This window comes from Dasypus novemcinctus, chromosome 2 (assembly GCF_030445035.2).
Source record: "Dasypus novemcinctus isolate mDasNov1 chromosome 2, mDasNov1.1.hap2, whole genome shotgun sequence".
NCBI lineage: Eukaryota > Metazoa > Chordata > Mammalia > Cingulata > Dasypodidae > Dasypus > Dasypus novemcinctus.
The window spans coordinates 174,033,593-174,055,881 of NC_080674.1; positions in this window are offsets into that span (position 1 = coordinate 174,033,593).

The window sequence follows — 22,289 nt, forward strand, 5'->3', positions numbered from 1 at the left end:
TTTCTCAGTGGTTTTATCAAGAAAGGGTGCTGTATTTTGCTAAAGGCCATTTCTGCATCAATTGAGATGATTGTGGTTTTTTTTTTTCCCTCTTCATTCTGTCAATGTGGTATGCTATATTAATTGATTTTCTTCTGTTGTACCAAGCTTGTATTCCAGGGATAAATTCCACTTGATCATCGTGTATAATTCTTTTAGTAAGTTATTGGATTTGCTTTGCTAGTATTTTGTTGAGAATTTTTGCATCTGTATTTATAAGAGAAATTGGTCTGTAATTTTCTTTTCTTTTTTTTTTTAAAGATTTATTATTTTATTTATTTAATTCCCCTCCCCTCCCCCGGTTGTCTGTTTTCCGTGTCTTTTTGCTGCGTCTTGTTTCTTTGTCCGCTTCTGTTGTCGCCAGCAGCACGGGAAGTGTGGGCGGCGCCATTCCTCGGCAGGCTGCTCCCTCCTTCACGCTGGGCGGCTCTCCTTACGGGTGCACTCCTTGCGCGTGGGGCTCCCCTACGCGGGGTACACCCCTGTGTGGCACGGCACTCCTTGAGCGCATCAGCACTGCGCATGGGCCAGCTCCACACGGGTCAAGGAGGCCCGGGGCTTGAACCGCGGACCTCCCATGTGGTAGACGGACGCCCTAACCACTGGGCCAAAGTCCGTTTCCCGTAATTTTCTTTTTTTATGCTATCTTTTTTTTTAGTTTGGTATGAGGATGATGTTGGCGGTGTAGAATGAGTTAATGTTTCTTCCTTTTAAGTTTTTTTGGTAGTTTGAGCAGAATTGGAGTTAAATTTTCTTGGAATATTTAGTAGAATTCCCCTGTCAAGCCATCTGGTCCTGAGCGTTTCTTTATTGGAATGTTTATGTTGACTGATTCAATTTTCTTTACTAGTAATTGTTTTGTTGAAATTATCTGTTACCTCTAACCCCCAGATATTGGTTCCTTTGAGGGCTAAAGAGACCCATGGGAGTTATGGTCATGGCCGATGGGGTTAACTACCAGGGCAGATGGCCCCTCTTTGGAAATGGTGTTTATGTGTGATGAATCTGGACTCAGATGGGATCTCCCTTCATAAGACTTTCATGCTAATGTGCTGGAGGTGCAGTTAATGTTGGGGTTTAAGATATATTTAGGAGATTTGAATCTCTGGACTGACAATGTGATAGCCAGATCCTGAGCCTCAACAGACTCCAGCACCTACAATCTGATCTATTGGACTTACCACACTCAGCTAAGATGGAGGTGAAGAAGGACAACCACCACACCATGGAGCCTAGAGTGATTACAACTGAAAATGGGAGGATTGCATCCAGCATCCAGGTGGAATCTGAGCCTCCTCTTGACATAAAGGTGCAATGGACACAACCAATCCAGTGTCCACATAGAAGAGGTGGCATTGGATTGGGAAAAGTGGACATAATGGACAAAGGGTATGGGGAAAGGCAGGAAGAGATGAGAGGTGGAGGTGTCTTCGGGACATGGAGCTGCCCTGGATGGTGCTTCAGAGGTAATCACCGGACATTGTAAATCCTCACAGGGCCTACATGATGGAATAGAGGAGAGTATGGGCCATGATGTGAACCAATGTATATGAGGTGCAGAGGTGCCCAAAGATGTACTTACCAAATCCAATGGATGTGTCATGATGATGGGAACGAGTGTTGTTGGGGGGGGGGAGAGGGGGGGTGGGGGGGTGGGGTTGAATGGGACCTCACATATATATTTTTAATGTAATATTATTACAAAGTCAATAAAAAATAAAAAAATTAATTAAAAAAAAAAAAAGAAATTATCTGTTACCTCTAGAGTCAATGTGGGTAGTTTGTGTGTTTCTTAGAATGTGTTTGTTTAATCTAGGTTATCTAATTTATTGGCATGCAATTAGAGTATCTACTTATAATCCTTTTTATTTTAGCATGGTCAGTAGTAATATCCCTGTTTACATTTCTGATTTTTGTAATTTGTATCCTCTCTCTTTTTGTCAGTCTACCTAGAGGATTGTCAGTTTTATGGATCTTTTCAAAGTCCAACTTTTGCCTTTGTTGATTCTCTCCATTGTTTTTTATTTAATTTATCTCTTTTCTTTTTTATTTCCTTCCTTCTGTTACTTTGGGTTTAGTTTGCTCTTTTTTTCTAATTCTTCCAGTTTTGAGGTTTGGTCTCTGATTTGAAATCTTTTTTTGATATAAGCAGTTTGAGTTATAAGTTTCCCTCTCAGCACTGCCTTTGCTGTATCCCATAGATTATGGTATATTGTATTTTAATTTCATTTACATCAAGATATTTCCTTATTTCTCTTCTGATTTCCTCATTAACCCATTGGTTGTTTAAGAGCATGTTGTTTAATTTATACATGTCTGGATCTTCCCTTTCTCCCTCTGTTATTTATTTCTAGCTTCATTCCATTGTAGTGAGACTATATTCATTGTTTGAATTCAACATTTTTGAATGTATTGAGACTTATTTTATTATGCAATGTATCATCTATCCTGGAGAATGATCCATATGCACTGGAGAAAACTGTGTATTCTGGTTTCATTGGGTGCAGTGTTCTATATATGTCTGCTAGGCCTAGCTGGTTTAGTGTATTGTTCAAGTCCTGTACTTAATGATCTTCCCACTAGATGTTTTATCTATTATTGAGAGTGGTGTGCTACAGTCTCTACTATTAATGTGAACCATCATTTCTCCCTTCAGATTTGTCAGTATTTGTTTCATATGTTTTTGGTCTCTGCTGTTAGGAGCAAATATATTTGTAATTGTTACATTTTCCTATTGAAATGTCCCCTTTATCAGTATATAATGACCACTTTTGTCACTTATAACTGTTTTTGACTTAAAGTCTATTTTATCCTATATTAGTGTAGTCACCTCAGCTCTCCTTTGGTTACTACTTGAATGGTATATATATATTTCCATCCTTTTACTATCAACCTACTTGTATCTTTGACTTTAAGGTGAGTTGCTTGCAGAGAGCATATAATTGGGTTGTGTTAACTTTATCCATTCTACGAATCTTTCCCTTTTGACTTGAGGGTTTAATTCATTTACATTTAAAGTCACTACTGATAATACTGAATGTATTTTGCTATTTAGCCTTTGTAAGTCTGCCACTTTGCTATTTAGCCTTTGTAAGTCTCATACCTCTTTTGCTCCTCATTTCCATTAAAGCCTACTTTTATATTTTTTTGCTTTCTTGTGGTGCGTCCTATTATTCTCTCATATCTGTTTGCGTATGTTTTTTCATCTGTGTTCCTTGTTGTTATCATAAGGTTAAAACTTAATATCCTAACTATATAATAATTGCTGGTATCAAATATATACTTTTCTGTAATTCTCTTCCCCCCACCATTATTTTGGTACTTGTTACCGCTTATATCTTTGTACATTGGATGTCCAAAAACCTAGATTTATCATTATTTTCTGTATTTGTATTTTAGCACCTGTAGGAAGTAAGAAGTGAAGTTACATACCAATACAAAGTACCAGGGATGGGTTGGCTTTTATAAAGCAGATTTATCTGGGATAAGAGCTTACAGTTCTAAGGCAGTGAAATGTCCAAATCAAGGTACCATTAGAGGTGCTTTCTCATCAAAGTCAGCTATGGTTGATCCTGTTATCCAGCCAAATGGTGAAGCAAGATGGTTGCTCATCTCTGCCAAGGTCTCTGCCTTCCTCTCCAGAATCTACTGTCTCCTGGAGTTCAGCTGTGGGAAACAAGCTCTTTTTGGGCCTCCTTTCTCAGTCTTTCAGAGCTTCTCTGCCTTTCTGAAGCTGTAGGCAAACTTGGAGTCCTCTTCAACATGGTGGGATCAAATATGGCAGGGCTCCCTTTTACTGTCTCTCTTTTTCTCTGTGTCTCCATTTATATCAGACTCAGCAAGAGGGCAGAGGCTCAACCTGAGTCCTGCTTCGCTGATGTAGTCCAATCGAAAGGGTCTTACACTCACAGTGATGGATCAGTTAAAAAAACATAATCCTTCTCTTTTTGGGATTTATGAAAGAACTTCAAACTATCACACATATCAAGTAATAAAGTACAATAATACTGGCATTTATAATTACTCAAATGATTACCTGTACCACAGATATTTATTTCTTTATAATGCTTTGAATCACTGTTTAGTGGCCTTTTGTTTCAGTTTGAAGAACTCCCTTTAACATTGCTTGTAGGGCAGATCTAGTGGTGATATAGTCCCTCAGTTGCTGTTTATCTGAGAATGTCTTAATCTCATCCTCATTTTTGAAAGAATCTCATTGGATATAAAATTCTCGGCTTGCAGTTGTTAGTTTGTTTTTTTCCCCCAGCACTTTAAATACTTCAACCTGCTGCTTTCTTACCTCCATGGTTTCTGATGAGAAATCAGCATTCAATCCTATTGTGACTCCCTTGTATATAACATGCTGCTTTTCTCTTGCGGCTTTTAGAACTCTCTGCTTGTCCTGTGTGTTTGATAGTGTAATTGATATATGAGGGGGTATATTTTTCTTCATGTTTTATCCTGTTTGGTGTTCTTTGAACTTTTTGGATGTGCATATTTATGTCTTGCTGAGTTAGGAAGTTCTCTGTCATTTCTTTGACTATTCATACTACCTCTTTCTTCTCTTTTTTGGAACTCCCATTATACATATATTGGTGTGCTTGATGGTATCCCATAGTTGTCTTAGGCTATTGTATTTGAGCTTTTTTTTTTTTTTTTAAAGATTTATTTATTTATTTAATTACCCCCCCGCCCCTGGTTGTCTGTTCTCTGTGTCTATTTGCTGCGTCTTGTTTCTTTGTCCACTTCTGTTGTCGTCAGCGCCACAGGAAGTGTGGGTGGTGCCATTCCTGGGCAGGCTGCACTTTCTTTCGCTCTGGGTGGCTCTCCTTACGGGGCTCACTCCTTGCGTGTGGGGCTCCCTTATGCGGGGGATGCCCCTGTGTGGCAGGGCACTCCTGGCGTGCATCAGCACTGGACATGGGCCAGCTCCACACGGGTCAAGGAGGCCCGGGGTTTGAACTGCGGACCTCCCATGTGGTAGGTGGACGCCCTAACCACTGGGCCAAGTCCGTTTCCCTGTATTTGAGCTTTTAACACTTCTTTTTTCTTTCTGTTCCTCTTCCTGACTCATTTCAAGTGTCTTGTCTTCAAGTTTACTGATTATTTCTTCAGTCTGCTTCAAGCTGCTCTTGAAACCCTCCTGGGCATTTTTTCATTTCAATTCTTGTGGTCTTCAACTCCAGGAGTTCTTTTTGGTTCCATTTTAAAATTTCTATCTCTTTACTTATACCCTCATATTGTACATTCATTACTTTCCTGATATCCTGTAGTTATTTCTCTGTGCTTTCCTTCATCTCCTTTAGCATTTTTAAGACCATTTTTTAAAAATGCTTTGTTCAATATGTTCCCATTCTCATTTTCTTCATTGGTGTTTTCTATGTTTTTATCCTCTTCATTTGGATGGACCATCATTTCCTATTTCTCTGTCTTGTACTCTTTTGTTGCTCACTATACATTTTAATATTTTGAAATTTTAACTCTGTAATTTACTACTTGGGATGCCTATTTCTTGTTCTTGTAATCAGCCAGTGATAAGAAAGATTATTGAGCTTCAGCTCTCCTATCAGGAAGGTCTGCCCAAGGTGAATCCAGTGTGTGTGGTTTTCCTGTATTTCTGGGTCTCTTTCTTTTCCTGGGATTTGCTGGTTGTTTTGGAGTGCCTCTGTTTACAAGAATTTGGTTGTCTCCTCTGTTTCCCAGGGGAGGAACCTCCTCCCTCTCTCCGGGTATCTGAAGTATATCAGGCCTTTGTCAGCAGCCTGTCTGCCTCCATTGTTTTTAACAGCCTTTTTGCTGTCTCATGGTGATTTTGCTTGGCAGATAAATTCTGGGAGGAGTGTCACCCCAGGGAGGACTCTCTCAAGTCCATCTTTCCCACCCAAAATAGACTTAGGGACCCACAAAAGCTCCAAACTGTCCTGTGAAAGGGGTCAGGAAGGGCACCCAAAACTTCTCTGGTGGCTCTCTGAAGCTTAGCTTTCCTATCCTGCCCAGTAAATGGAACTATTCAGCTGACTTTCTCCTGCATTCCTAAGGTAAGTACCGCGTCTTGAAATCTCTATATGTCTTGAAATCTCTTTATCTTCTTCCCCTGTTCGGGAAGGGTTGAAACAAAGGCTGCTGCTGCCCTTTACCCAGGGCAGGTTGAAACAATAGCTGCTTTCAGAACCAGGTCCCAGTGATCTGAATTCACTATTCAAAAGCAGTGAGGAGTGATTGGTTGTGCACAACCTGTTCTTAGAGAGGAAGATTTTTATATCCCTTTCTGCCACTAGCTACTTGTCAGGGGCTGGACGCCACAGTAGCCTGCTGCAAGAGTGGGATTTGGGCATTGGTAGCCACTGTTTGGAGAGCGCAGTTTACACTTCTTTACCATAATTTATCAGCCTCTTCCTCCTGTTCTTCCCTGGTTGCTGTATAGTGTTCTTCTGGCCTCTAGAGTTTCAAAATAGTTGTATCAGAGTTCCTGCTTGTTTAATAATTATTTCGGTGGAAGGACGAGTTCTGTAGCTCCCTTCTCCACCATGTTCCCTGACAGTATCTAGTAACAATTTTGTCTTAAAGTCTATTTTGTCTCATGTAAGGATAGCCACTCCACCTCTTTTTTTTTTTTTTTTTTTTTTTTTTTTTTTTTTTTTTTATTATTGACTTTGTAATAATATTACATTAAAAATATATATGTGAGGTCCCATTCATCCCCACCCCCCCTCCCTCTCCCCCCCCAACAACACTCGTTCCCATCATCATGACATATCCATCGGATTTGGTAAGTACATCTTTGGGCACCTCTGCACCTCATAGACAATGGTCCACATCATGGTCCATACTCGCCTCCATTCCATCCAGTGGACCCTGTGAGGATTTACAATGTCCGGTGATTACCTCTGAGGCACCATCCAGGGCAGCTCCATGACCCAAAGACGCCTCCACCTCTCATCTCTTCCTGCCTTTCCCCACACCCATCTTCCACTATGTCCACTTTTCCCAATCCAATGCCACCTCTTCTTTGTGGACATTGGATTGGTAGCACTCCACCTCTTTTGATTGCTCTTTACTTGGTATGAATTCTCACATCCTTTTAATTTCCATGTATTTTTGTTTTTAAATCTAAAGTGTGTCTCTTATAGACAGCATATAGTTGGATCATGTTTTCTTTTTTCCCCCCATCCATTCTATCATTTTCTGCCTTTTGATTGAAGTGTTTGATCTGTTTATATTTAATGTAATTACTGATAAAATAGGAATTATGACTGCATTTTTGTTATCTGTTTCTGTATGTTTTTGTAGTTTTTATACCTGTTTTTCTATTATTATTATTTTTTTGTGTTAAATTTATGTTTTCTAGTAGATCATTTGCATTTCCTAGGCTGCTGGATTCCATGGCTACTATGATTATGAGGTTTTGGTTTTCAAGGTTATTGCAGAAGCTTCAACTGAACAGAGTGTTAAGAGAACAGGCCAATGTAGAATGACACTAACCTCAGTATTCTTATAAGATTCAGATGTTTTCTTGAATAAATGCTCCTCAGATTGTTGCAAGCCCTTGGTCAGTTTCCACGGTCTGAATAAATTGGTTTTGACATGTTTTGATAGTGTTCTTGTTGCTTTCATGGAATAGTAAATGTTTCGAGGTCCTATCTCCCCATTCCAGCAGTTCTTTCCTGGGAAATTTCTTGAAGTCTGTTTTCCATCCTTTCTTTTCACAATATTTGTCATTATAAATGTACATATATATATGTATATATATTTTTTCTTTGTAAAACAACTTTCTTTTCTTGTTTTCTGGACACAATAGCGAGGATATTTTATCACTCTGACAATATTATTAAAAATTTAAAAAGTTCTTCCTATAGCTTCTCTGTTTTCCCTGATTTGCTTTTTCTCTTTGTTTTGTCTTGTCTTCTATATGAGAACTTTCTTCAGACAACAATAACACTGTAGTAGTCATTTATTGATCATTTACTATATGCTAGCCACCCTTCTCAGTGCTTTATATGTATTAAATCATTTAATCCTTGCATTAAACTTTAGAAGTGAGTACTATTATTTCCTTGTTTTTACAGATGAGAAAGATGAGGAATAAGAAGTTAAATAAGTTCCCTGAAGTTACAGACCAAAATGACAGAGTTAGAATTCTGTGTTCCACTCCCCACCCCACCTCAACCCCTACTCCCTACTTATCCTTAGGTTGTCTGCTCATATTTACTGGTGGGACTCTATATACTTTGAGCATATAAGTAGGTCTTGTTGACTGAGGAGGCATCTGGTGTTATTTGTGGGCTGAAATAGTTGCGTCTTGGCTTTTCTTATTGCTACTTTAGGATTCAGCTTTTTCTTGTCCACAAGTCAATTATCAGTAGTTCATTAGCTTTCCTTGCCCCCAAATTTTGTTTCTGCTCTTTGTTTTTCTTTTTTTTTTGCATTTGTGATTTTAGGCCTTAAAAAAAAATTTACTATCATTTTAGTGAGGCTTGGGAAGGACCAGAATAAAATGCATGTGTTCAACTACCATTTTAATCATTTTAAGCATACTTAAAAAATAATCTCTGGCTGTTTTGTTATCTGAACTTTTTGGGGGAGGTCTAATCCTTCCGTTTATTTCGTCTGTTGGCTTATCATGAATAAAAGAATTTTCCTCTTGAGTTCTGTAATTTTATTTTTCATGTGCATCCTCAGTGGAGATTTATCCATGGGATTCCTGTGTGGTTTGGGCTGAATCTTTCTTCATCTAGATATGTTTTGCATTGTATCCTACCAGGTACTCTAGGACCACTTTGTATATTATATTCTTGCCTTGAAGAATACTGTCCATACAGGGACAGTGTAAAATAAATTCCAAACTCATGAGAAGACAGCTTTATGGTTAAGAATTTTCAGGACAGGCTTCCCCTTTATCCTCTCTAGCTTCTTTGTTTCCTCCTTCTGCCAGTGAGCATTTCTAGATAACCGTTTCACTGAGAGTACAGCTTCTCGAGGGGCCTGGCTTAAGGAAGAGAGTCTCAGTTCCAGTTCCTGCTTCACAAAGGTCCAAGGTCTTATCTCCTTTGTGTGTAGCCATTAAAATCAAGGTCTTTGGGATAGTTGAGAGTAGACCAATTCCTGGCCCAGGTGGCAAACCAGGATGTGAGCACCATCTCACTTGGTTCTCTGCTCTTCATTTTGAACCTGAAGGTTACTTTATGTTTAAAAGAATACTTGTGATATTTTAATCAGAATATCTATGACTTTTATAGCAGGAGGTTCTCATGTTGTTTAATCTGTTACTATTGCCAGAATTTTTAAAATTAACTTTTCTTTTGAATTATTTCATATATTCTCATGGGTGTTATCCTTACGTTAAAAGTACTTGTACAGAGGAAACTGAGTGAGAACTCTATGGGAGTTTTTGGTACTATCTTTGTAACTTTTCTGTAAATCCCAAACTATTCTAAAATTGAAAGTTTATTTGAAAAATAAAAAGCCCTACATCCACTTTAAGGAAACTGGCAAAGCTGGAACTGTACTTTGTTACAAAAGATATAGATCTCGCCCCAGCCATCTCTCAAACATATAACCTCTCAAGTTTCCTCAAATATAAGAATGTTCTGCCCTGGCCCAAAGCGATGCCCAGAAACAAGTAACTGTACCCCGGGAACCACTTTCCCTTGTGCTGCTTTACAAAATCAAAAACAATGAAAAAATACTTGTAATTTTTTTCCATGACGTGGCTAATAAATCAAAGAATTTGTTTTAAAGATAGCACAGTGGAATTTGTGACCAGGACAAGAGCGATGAGAGTTTCTTTGTATTCTGCATTAAACATAACTGAAACATTGGATTCTGTTCTGGGTATTGCATTTTCTAGAATATTAATAGAGCTGTAGTGTGTCCAGACCAGAACAGTTAAGATCATGAAGGACCAGGATATTATATCATTTGAGGAATGGTTTATGACATAGGGAAATTTAGCTTGGATAAGGGAAAACCTGAGGGGATGTGATAAGTTATATTGTGGAAGACTGATTAGATTTATTCTTTGTGTCTTCCGAGGGCTTAACAACAGGCAGACGTTATAGAAAGAGACAGATTTGAGCACAATATGAAGGAAACCTCTTGCTAAATAGAGGCATCTGCACATGAAAATATAGTTCACCTTATAGATGGTTGAACACTCTGACCTGTTCTCATCATTGGAAGGGGTCAAATATAGACAGTGATTTTTTTATCTATAGTAGCTAAGATCTCAGACTCTGGAATTAGATTACTCGAGTTTGAATCCTGGCTTGATTCCTTTGTTACCATGGACAAATTATATACCTTTCTGAAGCTCCATTTACCTATCTGCAAAGTGATTTTCTATGTCAAAGTCTCTGTGAAATTGAAACGGGGTTAATATGTGTAAAGTTCTTAGAATGGTGTATAACACATAGTATGTCCTGAACAAATTCTTACAGATACCTTTATGGTGTCTAAAATAAAAGACTCATAAGTCACTGGAGTTGTGATCAACTGTATTAGTTTCCAATGGCTGGTATAACAAATTACTAAAAGCTTAGTAGTTGAAAACAATAGAAATTTATTGTCTATAGTTCTGGAGGCTACAATTCTGAAATCAGGTTCATTGGGCCAAAGTCAAAGTGTCAGTATGGCCCCACTCCCTCCTGAGGCTTTAAGGCACAGTTCATTCCTTGCCTTTTCCAACTTTTGGGGACTGCTTCACTTAAATCTCTGCCTCTGTGGTCATATTATCTCCTCCTCTTCTGTCTGTCAAATATCCCTCTGATTCTCTCTTATGAGGAGGACACTTCTGATTTCATTTAGGGCCTACCTGGATAATCCAGGATGATCTCCCCTCTCAAGATCCTTAACTTAATCACATCTGCAAAGTCTTTTTGCAGGCATAAAACTAATATTTTTTTCTGTTCTGAGAACATTTTATGCAACATCTTGGGTAAATGTCCTCCATCATCCTTTTGAAAAATGTCAAGGCTGGGGAACTAAAACCATTGGACATTAGGTTGGACTGTATAGCCTTCATACCTTTTTCCTATTTCCAAGAATCTATAATTTTAGATATTAAACCCTTATCTGATATGTGGTTTCCAAAATTTTTCTCCCATTGTGTGGGTTGTCATTTTTACTTTTATGATAAAGTCCTTTGATGCACAAAAGTTTTAAATTTTGATCAAGTCCCATTTATCTATTGTTGTTGTTTGTGTTTTAGGTATAAAGTCTAAGAAACTGCTGTCTAACCCAAGGTTCTGAAGATGTTTCCCTACGTTTTCTTCTAGGAATTTGATAGTTTTACCTCTTATGTTTAGGTATTTGATCTACTTTGAGTTAATTTTTTTTATGGCATGAGATCGGGTCCCTCCATCATTCTTTTGTAGGTGAATATCCAATTCTCCCAGCACCATTTTTTGGTAGCCTTGTTAAAAAAAAAAAAATTGGCCATAGATGTGAGAGTCTATTTCTGAACTGCCTGCTCAATTCCATTGGTCTCCATGTCTGTCCTTGTGCCAGTGCCATGCTATTTTGACTACTGTAGCTTTGCAACAAACTTTAAAGTTAGGAAGTGTGAGTCCTCCAGCTTCATTCTTTTGGTTTTGGCTAGTTGAGACCCCTTACCTTTCCAAAAAAGTTTTGATAATTGACTTTTCCATTTTGCATAGTAGTCTTCTGGAATTTGAATTAGGATTGTGTTGAATTTGTAAATCATTTGGGTAGATTTGACATTGTAACAATATTTAGTCTTCCAACCCCTGACTGTGGACTGTCCTTGCATTTATTTAGATCTTGTTAGATTTCAAAGTTTCGTAGGTTTCTGTGCTAGCTTAGGTTACCAAAACTGTGCCAGGGTCTGTCTAGTGAAGCGCAGACTTTCTCCCATGAATGGGGTAAAGAGAGTTCTAAAATCAGTTTCTGTCCATGTAATTTCTAGACTGGTCAATAGATGGTACTTGTTGGCACACCTCTCTGTGGAGGTATATTTCTGTTTTCCTTTGTTTTTGTCTGACCAGAGCCAGCACTCAAATCAGGATCTGCTGGCCAAAATCAATAAAGAAAAGCCCCCAACTCACCCTGCCTTTTCCCTTGTAACAGCTGGCAGGGAGGAAAACATCTACTACCCTCTCAGTCAGCTTCAATGTGCAAGGGGTTTTACACCCCCCTTAATATTTTGGGTAGGGTAGGGGAGGCGACTGGGAGGTTTAGTAACTTACAGTCTGTTGTTTTTGCTTCTTTGTCTCTGTCCCTCTCTCTTCTGGGAGTTGTGAAGCACCGTCTTGGTCTCCTGACCTCCAGAGCAGTCCCCATGGGAGCCTTGACTTTTTCCATTGTTATCAGTGTTCTGTGAATGAAGTTGTATATACATCCCCTACAATAGGAAGTAATGTAGAAAACATAGTGGTTAATAGTACACATTTCCTAATTTGGGGTATTGGTGACCAAGAATCTCTTCCTTCTTCCTGGAACACTTACTCTACTTACCCTGAGTTTGTAATAGTTGTTGTGGACAGTACAGACAGAGAAAGCATTTCTGTAACTAGAGAAGAACTTTGTAAAATGTTAGCACTTGAGGACCTAAGAAAAGCTAGTTTGCTGTTGTTTGCTAATAAAAGCTATAAAACTGTAGCAGAAAATCTCCCAGTTTTTGAAACTAACTTCTATTAAAGATCACCAGTGGTATATCCAGGCATGCTGTGCTCTTACTGGTCAGGGATTGTGCAAAGGACTTGAATGGATGATGTCATGATTTAAGATTAGATGATCTCTACTGACCTTTTCTCATAGACTTTGTCTAAACAAGGTGCTGGACTTTACCTGAAAGCTGCAAAAATTAATGATTTAGATATATTTATAATAAACTGATTTAAACTTTTTTCTATAAGAAGAAAAATAAGATCACTTATTTTAAGACAAAGATGAAGTCTCACCTTCAAATTTGTTTTCACATTAGCTTCCTTTCAAAGTAAGGTCTTAAAGCTGGGACTGACGTTTTTCTCATAATGAACCCTCTCAGGACATTTGTAGCCTGTGGTAAGTACAGAGGGAGAGGAAGACATTGTTAACTCGAAGAGCTTTACTATCAGTATAAACCTCCCTAGTTGAATGTTCTCTTCTTGTTCCAAGTCACAATACAAATCAGCACAGATACTCAGTTTCTAGTATTTTAAAGTATAATGTTACTTATGAAAAGTATTTTGCCTAAGGTTGTGTCTGTAGTGTATATATACCTCAAGTTCAAGTTGATGGCTTTGATTTACATTCTAAAGAAAAATGGTAACACAAAAATTAGTAATGTCCTTAGTTGTAACCATATGAAATGTGTACCAGCATTGGTGTTAAGTGTCATTTTGTACTTTTCCCCTTAGGTTGTCTGTATTGTACCAACAAACCTCCAAATCATTGAGCTGCTCTTAAAAAAAAAAAAAAGGAAGAAAGGAAAAGGAAAAAGCTTGACGTGTAAATATTTTTTTGTTGGTCAAATCACACAGAAATGTATATCAACTGAATGGAACGTATATCAGATTCTTGGCTTAAGTATTACTAATGGGTAGAATTACACAGCAAATAACTATCAGATCATTCCTTATGCAGGTCCATATGCCATCTATATTACTGAATAAATTGCTGATCTATTTTTTAAAAAAAGCAAAATACTTTAATAGACATTTCTTAAAACAAGATTTACAAATGGCTGAAAAGTACATGAAAAGATGCATAACTTCATTAGCTATTAGGAAAATGCAAATCAAAACCACAGTGAGATACCATGTCACACCAATTAGAATGGCTACCATTAAAAAACAGAAAATTACAAGTTTGGGGAGGTTGTGGAGAAATAGGAACACTTTCATTGCTGGTGGGAATGTAAAATGTTGTAGTGGCTCCGGAAGAGAGTTTGCTGGTTCCTCAGAAAGCTAAATATAGAATTATTGTATGCGGTGGCAAACCCTCTACTAGGTATAAACCCCAAAGAATTGAAAGCGGGGAATCTAACAGATATTTGCACACTGATGATCATAGTAGCATCATTCGCAATTGCCTAAAGATGGAAATAACCCGTGTCCATCAACCGATGAATATATGAACCAAATGTGGTATATACATACAATGGAATATTGTTCAGCATTAAAAAGAAATGAAGTGGTGATTCATATGACAACATGGATGAACCTTGAAGGCATTATGTTGAATGAAATAAGCCAGACACAAAAGGATAAATGATGTATGATCTCACTGATTTGAAACAATTAGAATAAACAAAATCATAGAGTTAAAGTCTAGAGTATAGCTTACTCGGGCCTGGAATCGGGGTAGGGAATGAAGAGTTAATGCTTAATTTGTACAGAATTTCTGTTTGGGTTGATTGTAGAGTTTTGGAAATGGATGGTGGTAATGGTATTACAACATTGTGAGTGTAATTAACAGCTTTGAATTATATATGTGAATTTGGTTAAAAGGAGGAAATTTTAGGTTGCATCTATGTTACTAGAATAAAAATTAAAAGATGAAGCACAGGACTCTATAATACAATGAGCCCTATTGTAAGTGATGAACTATAGATAATAGTGTAATTATTAAAATATTCTTTCATGAATTATTAAAAATGTACCACAATAATGCAAGGTGTTAATAATAGGGCAGTATAAACTATGGGCCATAGTTAATATTAAAATTATAATATTCATTTATCTATTTCAACAAAGCTACCACACTAATGCAAAGTGTTAAGAAGACGGGAGATGCATGTGAACACTGTACTTTTTACATTATTTTTCTGTAAATCTACCGTTTTTCTAATTTAAAAAAAAATTAAAAAAAGAATCTATAAATTTGGTGTTATTGTTTGAAGTTCCTTTTGGAATCCTCTTTATATTTTCCTGCATTCAAATTGTACAATCTATAAGAAAAAGAATGTGCTAAACTCAAGTGAATTTAGCCTAATTTGTGCCTGAATGGTTACTGAGACTTTACCATTATCTTGCACATTTGAAATAAGGGGAATATATTAATCAGAATTTTTATATTTTCAAGTGTCAAAAAATAATTGAGTGACTTAAGCAATGGAAAGAATTTATTGGTTCACATAAAAGCAACATCTGGGATATTAATAGCCACAGCTGGATCGAGTTACTCAAAAAGTGACTTTGTTGCTAAAGACTTGGTCTTATCATCTCCTAGTCTTAATTCTCTTTTTCTTCTTAATATTCAGCTCTTTGTGTTTATGGGCATTTTTCCTCTGAATTGAACTTCTCTATTTTATTGTGATAAAATAAGTATAATGCAAAAATTGCCATTTTTGACTATTTTTAAGGTTACAATCCAGTGGCATTAATTGCATTCATAGTGTTGTGCAACCATTACTACTGTCTATTTCCAAAATATTTTTCAGCACCTCAAATAGAAACTATGTAGCCATTAAGCAATAACTCCCCAGTTCTCCCTCTACCCTGCCCTGGTAATCTCTAATCTAGTTTTTGCCTTTATGAATTGGCTTATTCTAGATATTTCATATAAGTGTAATTATACATTATTATTCATTTTGTTTCTGGTTTAATTCATTTACCATGATGTTTTCAAGGTTCATCCATGTTGGAGCAAGTGTCAATACTTCATTTATTTTAATGGCTGATCTGATTATTTTTGAGTTGATTTTATTCATCAGGCTAATGCTAAAGTGGCAAGATGATCATCAGCAGATCCAGTTATCCATCCTATCTTTTTATAATCTCAATTGAAATAGCTCCACTTTTTCAATAATCTCTAGAATTGCCATTCATTAGACCATTTAAGGTCATAGGTCCAACTCTGGATCAGGCCAGCCCTATCTAAACTGCATGGAAAGAAGAGTGAGGAATGATGGCTCTCCTATAAAAATTTGAAAAATTCCTATAAAAATATTTTCAGAGGAAAGGTTGAAGTTTGCTGGTCAGACCACAGTAACATGCTAATATGCAAAACATTACATGTAATATGTAAAACATTATATATGCTATATCTAATCAGAGTTTCATGCTAAGTTTTGCCTGAGGGTTATGGAATCAGTCCCATAGCTCTGTAGCTGTGCTTCAGTCTCTGTGTGCATTTGTGTTTGTTTATATCTTAGATAAAATTTGCCAGATGGGAAAAACCCATCCGTGTGCTCAGCCAGTAAGCTGGCCTGGTGGTAGTGATCAGAGGATGTGGGTAAATTCCTCTTTGAACAAATGAATTAAATATGCACAGTAAATGGTTTAATGCACAGCAGGAAAGTGGTGCCTAATCGTTGGGGAAGAAAGCAAAACCAACAGAGCAGCAAGACTCACGTGGTCACTCCTACAGTTGTGTCTACAAGGTGGCAGTAGCCAGGAGGCTAGCAGAGTGCTTTGTAGCACAGCATTCACCCAAGTGTGCAATATGTTAACTACAGCTGGGCCTGGCATTTTCATCCCTGACTAATGGGAGGAGAGAGAAAGGGGTTCAAGTGCTGAATAAATAAATTACTTAATTACATATTATCGGAGAAAAGAACAGATGGTCAGCTTAGCTCATCTCCTGATGCCTTCGGCTTCTGAATGGAGACTGGATCCTCAGAGACGAGAACAGGCTGGGTGCTTGATTCTTTTTATCTGCTGGTTCTACCAGAGGCCCATTGTTTTCAGGAATAAACAGGTTCATTTTCCCAAGGCTGAAAGATGCTGCGTGCCCTGGTGCCCACTCTGAGCTGAAGGTGGGCAGGCTTAAGCCAGTCAACGTTTTTCATTTTGGCACCAGATAGAGGTGGAAATGGATTTCATTTTCTGTAAAATGGTTGAAAAGCGATTTTCGATTGAAGAGCTAATCAAAAGTGAAGGGGGTAGTTGAACATTTACTTAATGTGCTTGGGAGCGTCTCCTATCACTATAGACCGTATGCTTGTTTTCACTTGCTTTGGGTGTCCCCTTGGAGAATTCGTTTTTTGTTTTTTTTTTTCCCTGAGCATCGGTTGCTCTACTATTAGAGAGAAATGCAGCTGGGGTTGTTTTCTGGAAGCCTCATGTTTATATTCACGTTTCAGTTTGGCAAGGTAGGGTGTGCAGAGCAGTGGTTCTCAAATGCTGGTGCCAGACTGGCAGTATCAGAATCACCTGGGTTGTTTTTTTAAAGTTACATATTCCTTAGCCCCGAACAGAGATTCTGATTCATTAGATCTTGATTCGCAGAGTCTGGGAATCTGTATTTTAAAAAAAGCTCCACAAGTGATTATGAAGTAACTTTGGGGATCACTGTTTATCATTTGGGGAATGGGAAACAGATGGTGAACTCAAAAGGGTTATTAATAAAGATTTTATTAAAATGGCTTATTTAAAGAGGTATGGACAAAGATAAGGGAAACTACCAAGTTTATGCTGAGGCACCCTGGACTAGTAACAGTGGGAAACAGGTGCAAGGAGAGGAAGTAGTTATCAGAACCTGGGGTGACTTATAGTTGTAAGAGAGGATCTCTGGACACGAGCTGTGGACTTTGGTAAAGTAGCACAGCCACCATCTTCCCATGGCCTGGCAAGGATGAAAACAGGAGGATAAGTGCTCAACCTCTCCCTCCTTTTGCTCTTGTATCTCTTTCTGGTTCTTTACATTGACCAAATAAAAAAGACAGGGGAGGTCAGTTGATACTCCTGGGGCATAAAACAGTGTGGAAAGAGGATCTGAAGTTAAATTGAGACTATCTAGCATATATTGGTATAGATAACATTTTTTAGCTTTACATTTGTGTGTCTGCAATATACACATATATTGTTCAACTTATGTGCTTTTATCTGCCTAAAATTGCCTCTATGGTTTCATCATTGAGACTGTAAACTCTGAAAGATTTGGGATTACATTGTTCAGAATTATCTCCCTGTGCCTTGCCATGGTCCAGCCAGTTCAGATAATGTCTCTGGGAAGGCTGGCATGGAGAATGTTTTGGGACATCATGATTGTCAGCCTGGTTTAACGTTAAATTTAGTGATGTACCAGTAGAATATCCTATTCCCCCTTATAAGGTAATTATGAATCTATCATTTTATATTCCATTCATTTAGTTATACCTTGGTAACAAGGACCCAGTCACTTTCCCCACCCCCACCATGACGTAGGCTACAGTTGTGGTTAAGAGGAAGACCATGGACTATGAGTCTCCAAAAAAGAGTTGGGTGGTCATCAGAGGGGTAATGCTTACACACACCTCAGCAAGGTACCAGAGACAGCCAAAGTTGATAGAAACCCAGGCACTGGTTCTCCTGAGGGCTACAGAGACCCACAGGTTCTATGGTCATGGCAGATGGCTCTGGAGTTCAGGCCTATGTCAGTTGGCCCTACTTTGGAATTTGTTTTTCCTGAGTGTGATGGAGTTGGACTCAGATATGACCTTTCTACACATGCCCCTTCTGTTACTTTTACCAGACTGTGGTTGGCATTTGGGTTGGTGTATACTCAGGAGACCTGAATCTCTGGACTGTCCATGTGACAGCCAGGCCCTGAGCCTTAACAGACTTGCAACTCCTACCATCTGGTTTATTGGACTTACCCTGGCCAGCTAACAGAGAGGTGAAGAAGATCAACCACCACACCAGGGAGCCAAGAGTGCCTACAACTGTAAGCAGGAGAATTGCATCCATCATCCATGTGGAATCTAAGCCCCCTCTTGATGTAGAGGGGGACTGGATATAACCATCCCAGGGTTCACAGGATGGAGGAATAGAGTATGGATTATAGTGGACTTACTGGTGTTCTGCTGGGGAACTATTGTAAGTAGTAAGGGAATAAATTGTAATATTGATGTGGAGAAAGTGCCACGGTAGCTGCTGATGGTAGGGAGCGTGAAGAAAAGATATGATGTGGGGGCATTTTCAGGATTTGGAGTTGTCCTGGGTGGCGCTGCAGGGACAGATGCTGGACATTGTGTGCCCTGCCATGGCCCACTGGGTGGACTCGGGGAGAGTGTAGATTACAATGTAGATTGCTATCCATGTGGTGCAGCGGTGCGTATTCACCAGGTGCAGTGAATATGCCACGATGATGGAAGGGGTTGTTGATGTGGGAGGAGTGGGGTAGGGGGGATGGTGGGGTATATGGGGATCTCATATTTTTTGAATGTAACATTTAAAAGAAAATAAAGAAGAAAAAAAAAAAAAAGAGGAAGATCATGGAGACGCACCACCAGCTGAATTCTGACTCTACCACTTACTAAAGGAGTGACTTTAGGCATGTTATTTGATTTTTTTTATTCCTCAGTTTCTGCTTCCATAAAAAAGGAAAGAATCATAACTCCTTTCTCATTTGTGCTTTGAAGTATATTTGAGAACATAGTCAATGGACTTGGGGTCTGGCATGTAGTCAGTGAGGAAAGACTCTCTTAGTCATTGTTCAGTTCACTAACAGATCCCAGGAGCCAAAAAATTGCACTTTAGGTCCAGTTATGGCATATCAGAAGGCAAAAAGTGGTGAAATTACAGATTTTCTTCCAAGTTTCCTTTTCCCTTTCCTTCACAGAAAGAAACTGCACTGTAGATCAGGATAAACCCACAGCAGAATTGTGAAGGTGACGTTTATTTCTGGGGCCCTTTAGTCACCCCTTTCTAGTTTCGATGACACTCTAGAACAGTGTTGTGACTAATGCAGGCTCTTCGTTTACTCTGCCTGGGCTTGACTATCCTCTCTACCACTTACTAGCTTTTTGATTCTGTGCAAAGTCCTTTTACCTCTTCATGCTTCAATTTCTTCCTCTCCATAAAATGGACATAAAAATGGACCATACCTTGTAGGATTGTTATGAGGATTAAATGCACATCTATATATGCAAAATGCTTAGAGCAGGTCTGGCAAGTAGCAAAGAGGTCAATGTCATTATTCTGTTCTAGATAATAGATTTGCATTTTACTTGGATCATTTCTTATACCAAAGGAATAATGTATACACTAATCACACCTTTGAACACCTACTGAGTACTGGGCATTTCTCATGTAACTCAGTTTTTCCAGGAGCTCAGACAGAAACCTTGAAGTCATCCTTGATTCTTTATTTTTCCTACATAATTTATCAGCATATCCTGTAGTCACTACCTTTCAGAATACATCCAGAATCTTCCCCCTTCTCGTTACCTACACTGCAGCACTCTGGTGCAAGTCAATATTATCTCTCTCTCGGATTAGAGTAGTCATTTCCTATGTGTTCTGCCTCCTTACCCTCTTTTCCCTTCCTCTTCTTCCCAGAAGAGCCTGAGGGAGCCTTTTAGCAGGTCAGCTCATGTTGCTTCTCAGTTCAAACCCTTCCATTGGCTCCCATCTCACTCAGAGTAAAAGGTAAAGCCATTATCATGGCTTACGAGTCTGAACATTTTCTTTTCCCATGCTTTTCTGGCCTCATCTCCTTTCCCTCTTCCCTTCCTTATATTCTAGCTTCAGCATACTCTGCCTCCCAGACTTTGCATTTGCTCTTCCTTCTGCCTAGAATGTTCTTTCCCCAGATATCTGCCTGATCTCCTCATTTCTTCAGATCAAATATAACCTTAAAGGGACAGTTTTCCATTACCACCACATATATAGCTCCCACCATCATTCTCTTTCACTGCCGTCGATTATTTTTATTCATAGCACATATCACCATGGGACATATTTATTGATTTGTCTCTCCCCAACAGGAAGGACAGCTTCTTGAAGGCTGAGACTGTTGAATTTGCTGTGGTAATGAATGAGTAAATCATTTTTTCTTAAGAAGTATACTGTTTAATTTTTAGCAAAAGCAACTCAAATTTTTCCATTTTAAAGAATATTTACTGTGTATATATTTCTCTGTTACTCAGCTAAATATTTATTGGTCTTATCTCCAATGAAGGATGTTTTGGTTTATCACCAAGGAAGGGGTATGTGTATGTATATACATATATTATTAAATATACACATGATATATATGTATTTATTAATAAATATATACAGACATATGCACATATCCATAAATACTTAATATGAATGCCTGTGTACTTATGTGTATGAATGTGTATGTAAGAATGTATGTGAGTATGTATTTTTCCATGTCTGTGTCTGTGTTTGTATGTGCATGTGTGTATTGTTTGTGTCTACAAATTTCTTTTTTGACTAAAGAAGGGGAATGATTCATATTCAGTGTTTCCCTAGGTAATCTCCATCTGCTGCCCTGTGAGAAGGTTCCAGGGCATGGAAGAAGGAGGTAATAGGATGAAGAAATCTGATGATGGAGAGGTAGTGAAATTATGAAAGGATTGAGCAGTAGTCCTCATGGTCTTGTGAAGGCTTGGAATCACTGTCTCCAGAGGAATATGTTATAACAAACATGATGGCCTTTAGTGAGAGTTTAGTTCTCACTTCCTACCTTAGAAAGCAGCATTCTTTGGAGGAAGGGCTAAGAATGGAGGGCTCTAATAAACCCGAATGGTCAACAATCATGGTACTCTCATTCTTTTCCAAGAATCTTTGAAATATATATTTTTTGAATTTAGTTTTGCCTGAAAAATCTGCATCCAATTTGAATGAAATTGAATATGTTTCAGGCTCAAGCAGCATGTCTTCCATCTGAAGCAAAATGGAGATGAATTTCAATTAGATGTTCCCATTATAATCTGTCTCCACCTGTAGTTTTCATCAAAATTGCTAGGAAGTGTGATATAATGTATGACCAGGATTTGCCCACTGGCAGCAATGCCCCATTATCTTAGTAAAAAAGCACAAAATAATTAGTCTGATGCATACAGATAGCGGTTTCTTACAGCGAGTGACTTTAATTGTGGTGAGTAATGTATATAACGTTTGAAACCTTATATATTTTCCCTCTGAAGAAGACACAGATTACTAATTCCGATGACAAAGTAACAGCATTTCAGAAGAGTTAATGCAAACTGAATATCGTAGTCAGTAGCCAGAGTAAAACGTCCATTTTATGGCCTTAGTTTTGCCTGAGCTTAATTTATGGTAATTTGGTGGTTGCATATAGCTTGGAAGCATGCTGTTGGCTTGAGAATTAGTACTTGGGTATTGCATAAATCATGGCTGAATGTGTTGGCTTTATCTAATACTCTTCCTTCTCCTACAATTGGAATCCTTCTCATCTTGTCATTTTCCCAGCTTTGTTACTGCCTGCTAATTCGTAGAGCTCTGAGAGCTCAGTATTTAAGAGATTACCATCTTCATGAAGTGGCATATTCCAAATGCCAGGTATAGTGTTTTGGGGTTCCAAAGGGAATGAGTTCAGCAAATCTTTTTGTGTGATAGAAAGGGTAATGGGGTCCA